This window comes from Salvia miltiorrhiza, chromosome 3 (genome assembly GCF_028751815.1).
Source record: "Salvia miltiorrhiza cultivar Shanhuang (shh) chromosome 3, IMPLAD_Smil_shh, whole genome shotgun sequence".
NCBI lineage: Eukaryota > Viridiplantae > Streptophyta > Magnoliopsida > Lamiales > Lamiaceae > Salvia > Salvia miltiorrhiza.
The window spans coordinates 36634481-36643503 of NC_080389.1; the positions used below are offsets into that span (position 1 = coordinate 36634481).

Sequence of the window (9023 nt, forward strand, 5' to 3'; positions counted from 1 at the left end):
ATGGCGGCACACCGCGGTGGTGGTGTCTGCTGCGCCTGGGTCCAGCGGCCGAGAGAGAGAGGGTTCAGAGAGACGGGATGCCGAGAGAGGGAGAGCCGAGCCGCTCGCCGGCGGCGACGGCGCCGTTGAGCGGCGGCGGCGGCGGCGGAGAGAGCGCAGAGGCGCCGAGAGTGAGAGAAGAGAGGAGTGTGTGTGGCTGCGTGTTATGTGTGATGTGTGTGTTTGAGTGTGTTTAGTGTGTGTTTTATTTAGGTTTAGAATTAAAAGTGGGCTTGGGCCTCAATATGCTTGGGCCGATTTTATTACTTGTTGTTGGGCCGAGACTTGGGCCGATTTTATTAAGTGTTTGGGCCCTTATTTATTAAAATCTGATGGGCTTTGACTTAAATGTTTGGGCTCGGCCCTTTACAAATATAATCTGATGGGCTTCTTTAATTAAACTGTTGGGCCATATGATTTAATTGTTTTATAAAATGTTTGGGCCTTGATTAAAGAAAATATAATGGACCTAATTTATCTAATTAATTTGGGCTTGTATTTATTTAAATCATTTGAGCTCTTATTTATTTAATTTAAATTGAGCTTGATTAATTTAATTACATATGAACCTTTAAATTAATTATTTAAATGGAAATTCTTTTATTTCAAGTATTTTTATAAGTGGACTTTAAAATAAAATATTTTTTTAGTTAAACTCTTATTTAATCAATTCTTTTCAAATGGCTTATTAATATGGATTATTTGAGAATGATTAAATTATATAAGTATGAGAAAGCATAATCTATGATGATATAATTTGTCTATGTGATATTATAGGATTTGTTTTTAAATGACGGAATATTTGACTTGTTGGCATAAATAGAACGAATTATGATTGATGCGCATGTTGATGTTCGAATAAACGGTTTCGAACCTAAATGTTAGTTATGTGATAGATGTTTTGAGTTTAATGTCACAGCCCGCAATCCCTAAGGATGGCTTAACCGGGGTTATGACTCGGGAAGGGGATTAAGAAGCGGGGAAGAAAGGGGCATTTACTTTACAATCAAACATTTTACGAAATGAGACGTTTATTATATAACACTAGGATCATAACTGATCACTTGGGCAAATACAAGATGTTTGTTCGGGAAGGCCCGTCGAAGTGAATTACCCAAAAAGAGTATCATACTTAAAATAAAACATTAACATAATCAGAGTATCTTGCAGCGGAAATACATGTGAATTATACATATGAAGATGTATATTCAAGGTTACATTATTATTTTATGTCAAAAGGTACATCCGCTCAACTCCACTCCATTCCATCACCCGCTCAACCTGCACATTAGGGAAAACAACATGCAGGGCTGAGTAAAAATACTCAGTGAACATATGCCGGAAACATAACATTTTATATCATTTATTGTACTGCCAACAGTAACACACAGGGTTTTACTTGAAAGACCTGTGCTTACTAAACATTTTCTTCATTTCATAAAGTTGGATGCGCATCCCATTTTCGGTCTATATGATCCATATCTGTTCCTTTTACACGCCGGGAAGGAGGCCTCCTTCCACGGACGCTAAGACCGGTCGCAAGCGACACACAGTCTCCATGAGTGTACACGTTAACCCTTACTAGCAAACCTTCGTCTAGCGTAGGGTCCGAATTCGATTTCCTTTATAGTTGGCGAACCAACACAGATAGGATACATACATAAAACATAAACATTTTTGGCAGACAATCATTTCATAAACATTTCCTTTCCTTTCATAAGAACCATTCATCATTTAATCATTTCCATAAACATTTCATTTCATAATAATCATTCATCATTTGAAATATCACAGTTATATCATGTCATTCATTTCATTTCGTATAAGAGGCCTGTATCCAGGGGATCTCTATATACGTGTTTTAAGAAAGCCCACCTCATTCCGTTCCCACTAGGGGCGTAGAGTTACCTCCTTCTTTAGCTTTCACTTCCCGTCTGGACCTTTATTGACGAAAAGTCGATAAGTTCGAGAAGAAAGTCGTGTAAGAAAGGAAGATAGGTCTCTAAACTAAACTATCTCCTTTAATGATTTTAGGGTTCTAGCATCCATATTAATCTTATCTCGTCAAAACCTTAAACTCAAAACATTTATCACATAACTAACATTTAGGTTCGAAACTATTTATTCGAACATCAACATGCGCATTAATCATAACTCGTTCTACTCACGTCATCAAGTCAAATATTCCATCTTTTAACAACAAATTAAACAATATCACATAGACAAATTAAATCATCATAGATCATTCTTTCTCATACTTAAAATAATTTAATCATTTTCAAACAATCCATATTAATAAGTCATTTGAAAAGAATTAATTTAAATAAGAGTTTAACTCAAAATATTTTATTTTAAAGTCCATTTGTAAAGATACTTGAAATAAAAGAACTCCATTTAAATAATTAATTTAAAGGTCAATATATAATTAAATTAATCAAGCTCAATTTAAATTAATAATTAAGAGCTCAAATAATTTAAATAGATATAAGCCCAAATTAATTAGATAAATTAAGTCTATTATGTTTTTCTTTGAATAAGGCCCAAACAATTATTAAAATCGACCCAAGTCTCGGCCCAACAGCAAGCCCAACATAATTAAATAAAAAGCCCAGCCAATTTAATTAAAAATCGGCCCATCATAGGCCCAATTCTCAAGCCCACTCCCAATACCTAAACCCTATTTCTCTTATTCCTTCTTCCTACATCACACGCACACACACATAGCCTCCTTCCCCAACACTCTCTCTCTCTCGGACGAATTGTCCGCTGCCGTTCATCGGCGCCGTCGCCGCCGGCGAGCGGCGCGGCTCTCCCTCTCTCTCTCGGCACTCTCTTCTTCCTAAACTCTCGTCCTCTCTCCTCTACTCTCTATCTGCTGGAAACAGGACGCACGCCGCCGTCAAAGCGGTGCACCGTCGCTGCTGCCTCCGTCGCCCTCTCTCGGCCTCCGGCGAAGCAACCACCGCGGTGCCGCCGCCGTGAAGCAGGTAAAACCTAACTCCCTCTCTATTTTTCTTCTCCTTTTAAATTAAAACTGAAAACTCCTCTCTCTCTCTTTCGATTTGGCTGAATCGGAGCAACGGCGACGTCACGGCTGTCACGTTACCGCCGCCGCCGCCGACGACGAGCCACCATGGCTCCGCCGCTGACCGCCGTCTGGAAACAGGTAACTCTAATTTCCTTTCTCTCCTTTTCTTTTTCCTTCCCTCATCCTTTCCCTTTTCTAAAATAAAATCTGAAAACTTATCTCCCTTCCCCCTCTTTGGCAGATCGGAAGCCACCGCGGCTCCGTCGCCGTCCGTTGACCACCGGCAGTCACCGCGGCTGCCGTCTCCCTCGGATCTCACACAAAATAGGGGCTCACCCCATATTTCAGTCAAACACATAGAAATAGGCTTTTTACTGAATTCATTTTCAAATACTGTAAATGTTCTTCAATCGAGCATACTGCACTTAAACATTCATTCCTGTAATTTCAACCCTTCATTTGTATGTGTAAATTCCGTTTATAAACAGGCAGGCTACATATGCACATGAAATGGAATATGAGAAATTCGTATGTGTTGGTGGTTCTCTGCAACAGTTGAATGAAATAGAGAGCTCAAAATAAACGAGCTCAGTTTAAGAAGAAAACCTTGGTCTGGTGGTGTAGTTGCTGTGTGAACTTGCTGCAGGAATTGAAAATGGTGGTGTGAGAATGGTGAAAGTGGCTGTGGTTTTAAAGAAAAAATGGGGTGATTTGGATGGATGAGGATCGTGTAATTTATTCAACTGACCAGTATGAACACAGAATTCTTTTTCAGCTTGCATTGTATGACTGAAGAATTTCTTCAGCATGCGTAGTATTCTTCAGCATGCTTAGGATTCAGCATGCTTAGGATTTATTCAAATTTAATCATTAAAAAAAATCTAAGAGATTAATATATAATTATATGGTTCCAAACTCATTTAAATACATTAAGACATATAAGCCTAATTCTTATTGAAGCATAAAATCCATTTGAGCTTGCTTCTAACATAAATTAAATTACTCATGGGCTTAAGTAAACAATCGATAAAAGATTCATATTTAACACTTCAGTGTTAAATTCTCCACAATAAATTAATGGACTCAAAATATATTTTGAGTGCATCATCTATTGAAAATAAAAATAAATCATCACATATATAAATTATGAAATTCATATAAGTTCGTATTTTATTAATGGATGCTGAACCCTAATTACCATAATCAATCCTTAAATCAGTAATTAAAAGTATATAATCCTTAATAAAAAGTCGGGTCATTACATTTAAGGTTTTGAACGAGACAAGATTAATATGGATGCTAGAACCCTAAAATCATTAAAAAGGAGATAGTTTAGTTTAGAGATCAATCTTCCTTTCTTTCACGACTTCTTCTCGAACTTATCGATTCTTCGTCAATAAAGGTCCAGGCGGGAAGTGATAGCTAAAGAGGGAAGTAACTCTACGCCCGTTGTGGGAACGAATAAGGTGGGCTTTCTTAAAACACGTATATAGAGATCCCCTGCACACAGGCCTCTTATACGAAATGAAATGATATAACTGTGATATTTCAAATGATGAATGATTATTATGAAATGAAATGTTTATGGAAATGATTAATTGATGAATGGTTCTTATGAAAGGAAAGGAAATGTTTATGAAATGATTGTCTGCCAAAAATGTTTATGTTTTATGTATGTATCCTATCTGTGTTGGTTCGCCAACTATAAAGGAAATCGAATTCGGACCCTACGCTAGACGAAGGTTTGCTAGTAAGGGTTAACGTGTACACTCATGGAGACTGTGTGTCGCTTGCGACCGGTCTTAGCGTCCGTGGAAGGAGGCCTCTTTCCCGGCGCGTAAAAGGAACAGATATGGATCATATAGACTGAAAATGGGATGCGCATCCAACTTTATGAAATGAAAGAAAATGTTTAGTAAGCACAGGTCCTTCAAGTAAAACCCTGTGTGTTACTGTTGGCAGTACAATAAATGATATAAAATGTTATATTTCCGGCATATGTTCACTGAGTATTTTTACTCAGCCCTGCATGTTGTTTTCCCTAATGTGCAGGTTGAGCGGGTGATGGAATGGAGTGGAGTTGAGTGGATGTACCTTTTGACATAAAATAATAATGTAACCTTGAATATACATCTTCATATGTATAACTCACACGTATTTCCGCTGCAAGATACTCTGATTATGTTAAGGTTTTTATCTTAAGTATGATACTCTTTTGTTGGTTAATCCACTTTGACGGGCCTTCCTGAACTGTCACAGCCCGCCCTAACTATGGATAGTTAGGCCGAGTGATCCACGACTAGGGATGGGGTTAAAGAAGAAGGGGAAGAAAAGGGGCGTCATTTATAGCCGTAAAACTTACTCATCTTAATAAAACTCGTCATTTTTATTCATTAATACTCAATTGAAAACAGTCTATGAAAGACAGCATAAAACTTAATTAATATCATTAATCAAGTTATACATCGTATGAAACCATTCTCTTAAGACTCAAAGTATGACATAACATACTATAACATCAACAACATCTTGCAGCGGAAAGTAGCTAGACATATGTATGAAGACATATTCTAGACAGGTTAACTATTTATTAACAACCCTGGAGACTCCGCTCATTGCAGCACCATCATCACATCAGCTCAACCTGCACATTTAGAAAACATATGCAGGGCTGAGTACAAAAGCACTCAGTGGGCACGTATGCCTAGGTATAAAAATACATGCTTCAAAACTGTAAATTGTCATGCCATCATAATCAGTACAGCAAGGGAGTTTTTTTCGCTAAAAATGCCCAAGCTTACTAAGTTCATTTGTGATTCTTAAAGTTCGTCTGATCAGACTAAGTTCTTTTGTAATCTATCATATCTGGAACTTTGTGCCGGAGAGGTGGCCACCTCTCACGGTCACTTGACCGGCCAACCCGCTAGATGACTCACGGTCACTGGTGTACACTAGTCCTGGCAGGATAGCTATCAACTGCTCAGGACCCGAATTCGATTGCATCATTGGCAAAGCCAAAGCAGATAGATATCATACTAAAATTTAAACATTTTATGGCAAGACAATACTTGAAATAACTTTAACTCAAAGATTTTGTCATGAAATAACTTGTTTGAATGTAACATTTAAACTCATTTGATATATATGAAACTGAAATTAACAGTTAGATCATCTCATGCATTCATTCGTATAAGAGGCCTACGATACGTAGGGGATCTCTATATACGTATAGTAAAAGTAATGCCCACCTCGTTGTGTCTCTGTATCAATGAGTAACGTCACTCTCTCCCTCAAGTCGTTACTTCCCAAAAGGACCTTCATTGTTATGAAGAATTGCTGAGAAGTTATAAAAGAAACCTCGATCAATAATCTAATCTCTTTTATGAAACATTAGTATCTCTAATGTTCATCTCTCTTGATTGTTAATCAATATAACAATTATTATCTCTCGTCATTACTCATTAATTATAACATCCTTATGTTATAATTAGCAGCTCTTCAATTAAAAGAAATATTTAACACATCGAAAAGTCCACTTTCTTAGCAGATCTATTCGCTCTCATCTCGTCTAATTAACCAATTAGAAGTTAAACTATCCATTAGGCATGTATTTGAGTCACGGGTCAACAAGAATTGACTATGCTCAAATCCTAATTTCACTAAAAATTTCGGCATGACCTATTCATATATAATGTCAACCACGAGATTTCAACGCGTGAATCTCACTACGTGAACTCGTCTCTCGACTCAAAACTTAACATCTTGACATCTTTTCAACGCAAACCAAACAATTCAAAATCATCAAAACTCTTTATCAGTAAACTATCATTTATACTCGACACCAATTGTTCGAGTGTCAGATACCAACATTTATGTGCGTTAATCATAACTCTCACAACTCACACCATTTAGTCATATCGTATCATCCATCAAAACAAATATAATCAAGTTGTTTTCTAGAAAGTTTTGCTGTTTTTATGTCATCTTTAAAAATTCATAACAACCAACTCAATCATCATAAACTCTCATACCAATTGATCTCAAAAACTTCATGAAGTGTAGTTCACTCTAAAAATGGTAGTTAACCAAAAAGGTTAAAGGTTTTTGGAGATATTGCTCTTTTAGTGCAGGCTGTCAAAGATTGACAGTTTCTGCCAATTTTGTTTAGGCCATTAGAAACCAAGGCAAACCTTAATAAAATTCCATCAAATTTAATCATCCAAAACTAAAGGTATCCTTGAAGATTTGGTTAAAATTTCACAAGAGAAAACGTTCATATGATCTGCCAAATAAACAATGAAACTCATACACTTTTACTGTTGGACAAATATGACAGCAGAACAGGGCATTTTTGAAATAATAAACTGCTCTGTTTCAGAGGTCATAAAAATTGAAATCTTATGTTTTTAGAAAAGTATTGAAGTCTAGTTTCGTTTAAAAAAAACGGTGATGCAAAATCCTTCATGGATTAATAGATATAAACGTTTTTGTGAAGTCTACCAATAGTTGACAGATTCTGTCAAGGATTTTTCAAAATATCTTTAAAATAGCAAACATCATCCAAAAGACATGAAATTTTGCAGCAACGAAATACACATATCATAGATAAACATACTAAAATTTCAGAGCCATCAAGCAATGAAAACTCATCGAAACATAAGCTTGAAACTGCTGTAAAATTTTGACAGAATTCCAGTTTTAATTTCGTTCAACAATTATCATCCATAAATTGTAAATCAATTAGCATGCTCATGTGATATCGTAGAACACATATACGCAATAATATTCATTATGCAACGTCTCTAACTTCACGAATTTAAATAATCATACTCTAAAAATTTATACAATTTTCGTGCTTGGAAAAATACGAATTTAATATATATCGATTCTAGCATACCCCTAAGCACAAATATCAAGTCAAAACGATCAAACAAACATCGAAAGACAAGCTAATATGTGAAAAACGGGGCTGCCCTCATGGGTTTCATAGCTACGGTTCGTTCCGTTCTTACTCCCTTCATTAAACATGCTCAACATCTACCCAAGAACAACATACTAAAATTTCACGACGATCCGACGTCGTTTCAAAATAAAGTCGAGAATCGACGTTTTTCGACGTCGACGAAAATCGAAAAGAAAACCATCAAAACGTAGGTAGAGATCTTACCTACTTAGATACGTGATCGAAAAGATGATCGGCGTTCATCTCGGTGCTCAAATCGGAGCTCAAAAGCTTGAGCTCAAGCTAAAAAATGGCATATGCGTGAATGGTGTGTGTGTTTTAGGTGTTAGTGTGTGTGAGTTGTGTGTGGGCTGAAAATCAACGTGAGTTAAGAGTGTTTGACTGAACTTGGGCGGTTGGGGGGTGGTTTTGGTGGGATAGGGTTAGATATTTAGTCGTTAAATATCTCGTCTCGTCTCGTCTCGTCTCGTCTCGTCTCGTTTTAACGACTAACAACTCATACTCTTCGTTACTCGCCCTCTCAACCTCTACTCACTTTCATTACACTCGTAATTCCATATAAATATAGAAAACGCAAGCTCGTTCTCGAAATTCTGATAAACGAGCTCGGTTCGTTTATCGAGAAATCCCGGTTTACTATTCACTCGTCGTCCAAAAATAAAAACTTTCATTATTGGACTCGTATCGAAAAACTAAGAATATTTCTCGACGACGTGCACGTAAGATTTTGAAAGTCGACAAAAAGACGAAATAGCCGTATTTTACTATTCATCGTCAAAAAGTCAAAAATTTCAAAAACGTCTTAACGGACTCAGATTTCACTTCCGAGTTCACCGTTCTCATTCAAATAATTATCTAGAATTATTTGAATACTCAAACTCAAATACGGATATAAAATCCCACATCATTCTCACATCATCAAAAGAACATCTCAACATTTTTAAAATATAACAACAAAACTTCATGTAACTCTTCATCTCTTTACAAAGTAAA

The 9023-nt window shown here is 36.6% G+C and overlaps 2 long non-coding RNA genes across 2 annotated transcripts; both read right to left on the reverse strand.

Annotated features, from left to right (window-relative positions):
* Positions 1 to 993: 993 nt before the first annotated feature.
* LOC131016536 (uncharacterized) lies at positions 994 to 3720 on the reverse strand. The gene is made up of 3 exons (XR_009099062.1): positions 3674 to 3720; positions 1915 to 1979; positions 994 to 1320 (listed from the first exon to the last, which is right to left on the reverse strand). It is a non-coding gene; the product is annotated as an uncharacterized LOC131016536 (long non-coding RNA).
* Positions 3721 to 5449: 1729 nt separating this feature from the next.
* LOC131016538 (uncharacterized) lies at positions 5450 to 8323 on the reverse strand. The gene is made up of 3 exons (XR_009099063.1): positions 8235 to 8323; positions 6316 to 6382; positions 5450 to 5711 (listed from the first exon to the last, which is right to left on the reverse strand). It is a non-coding gene; the product is annotated as an uncharacterized LOC131016538 (long non-coding RNA).
* Between the last annotated feature and the right edge of the window lie 700 nt (positions 8324 to 9023).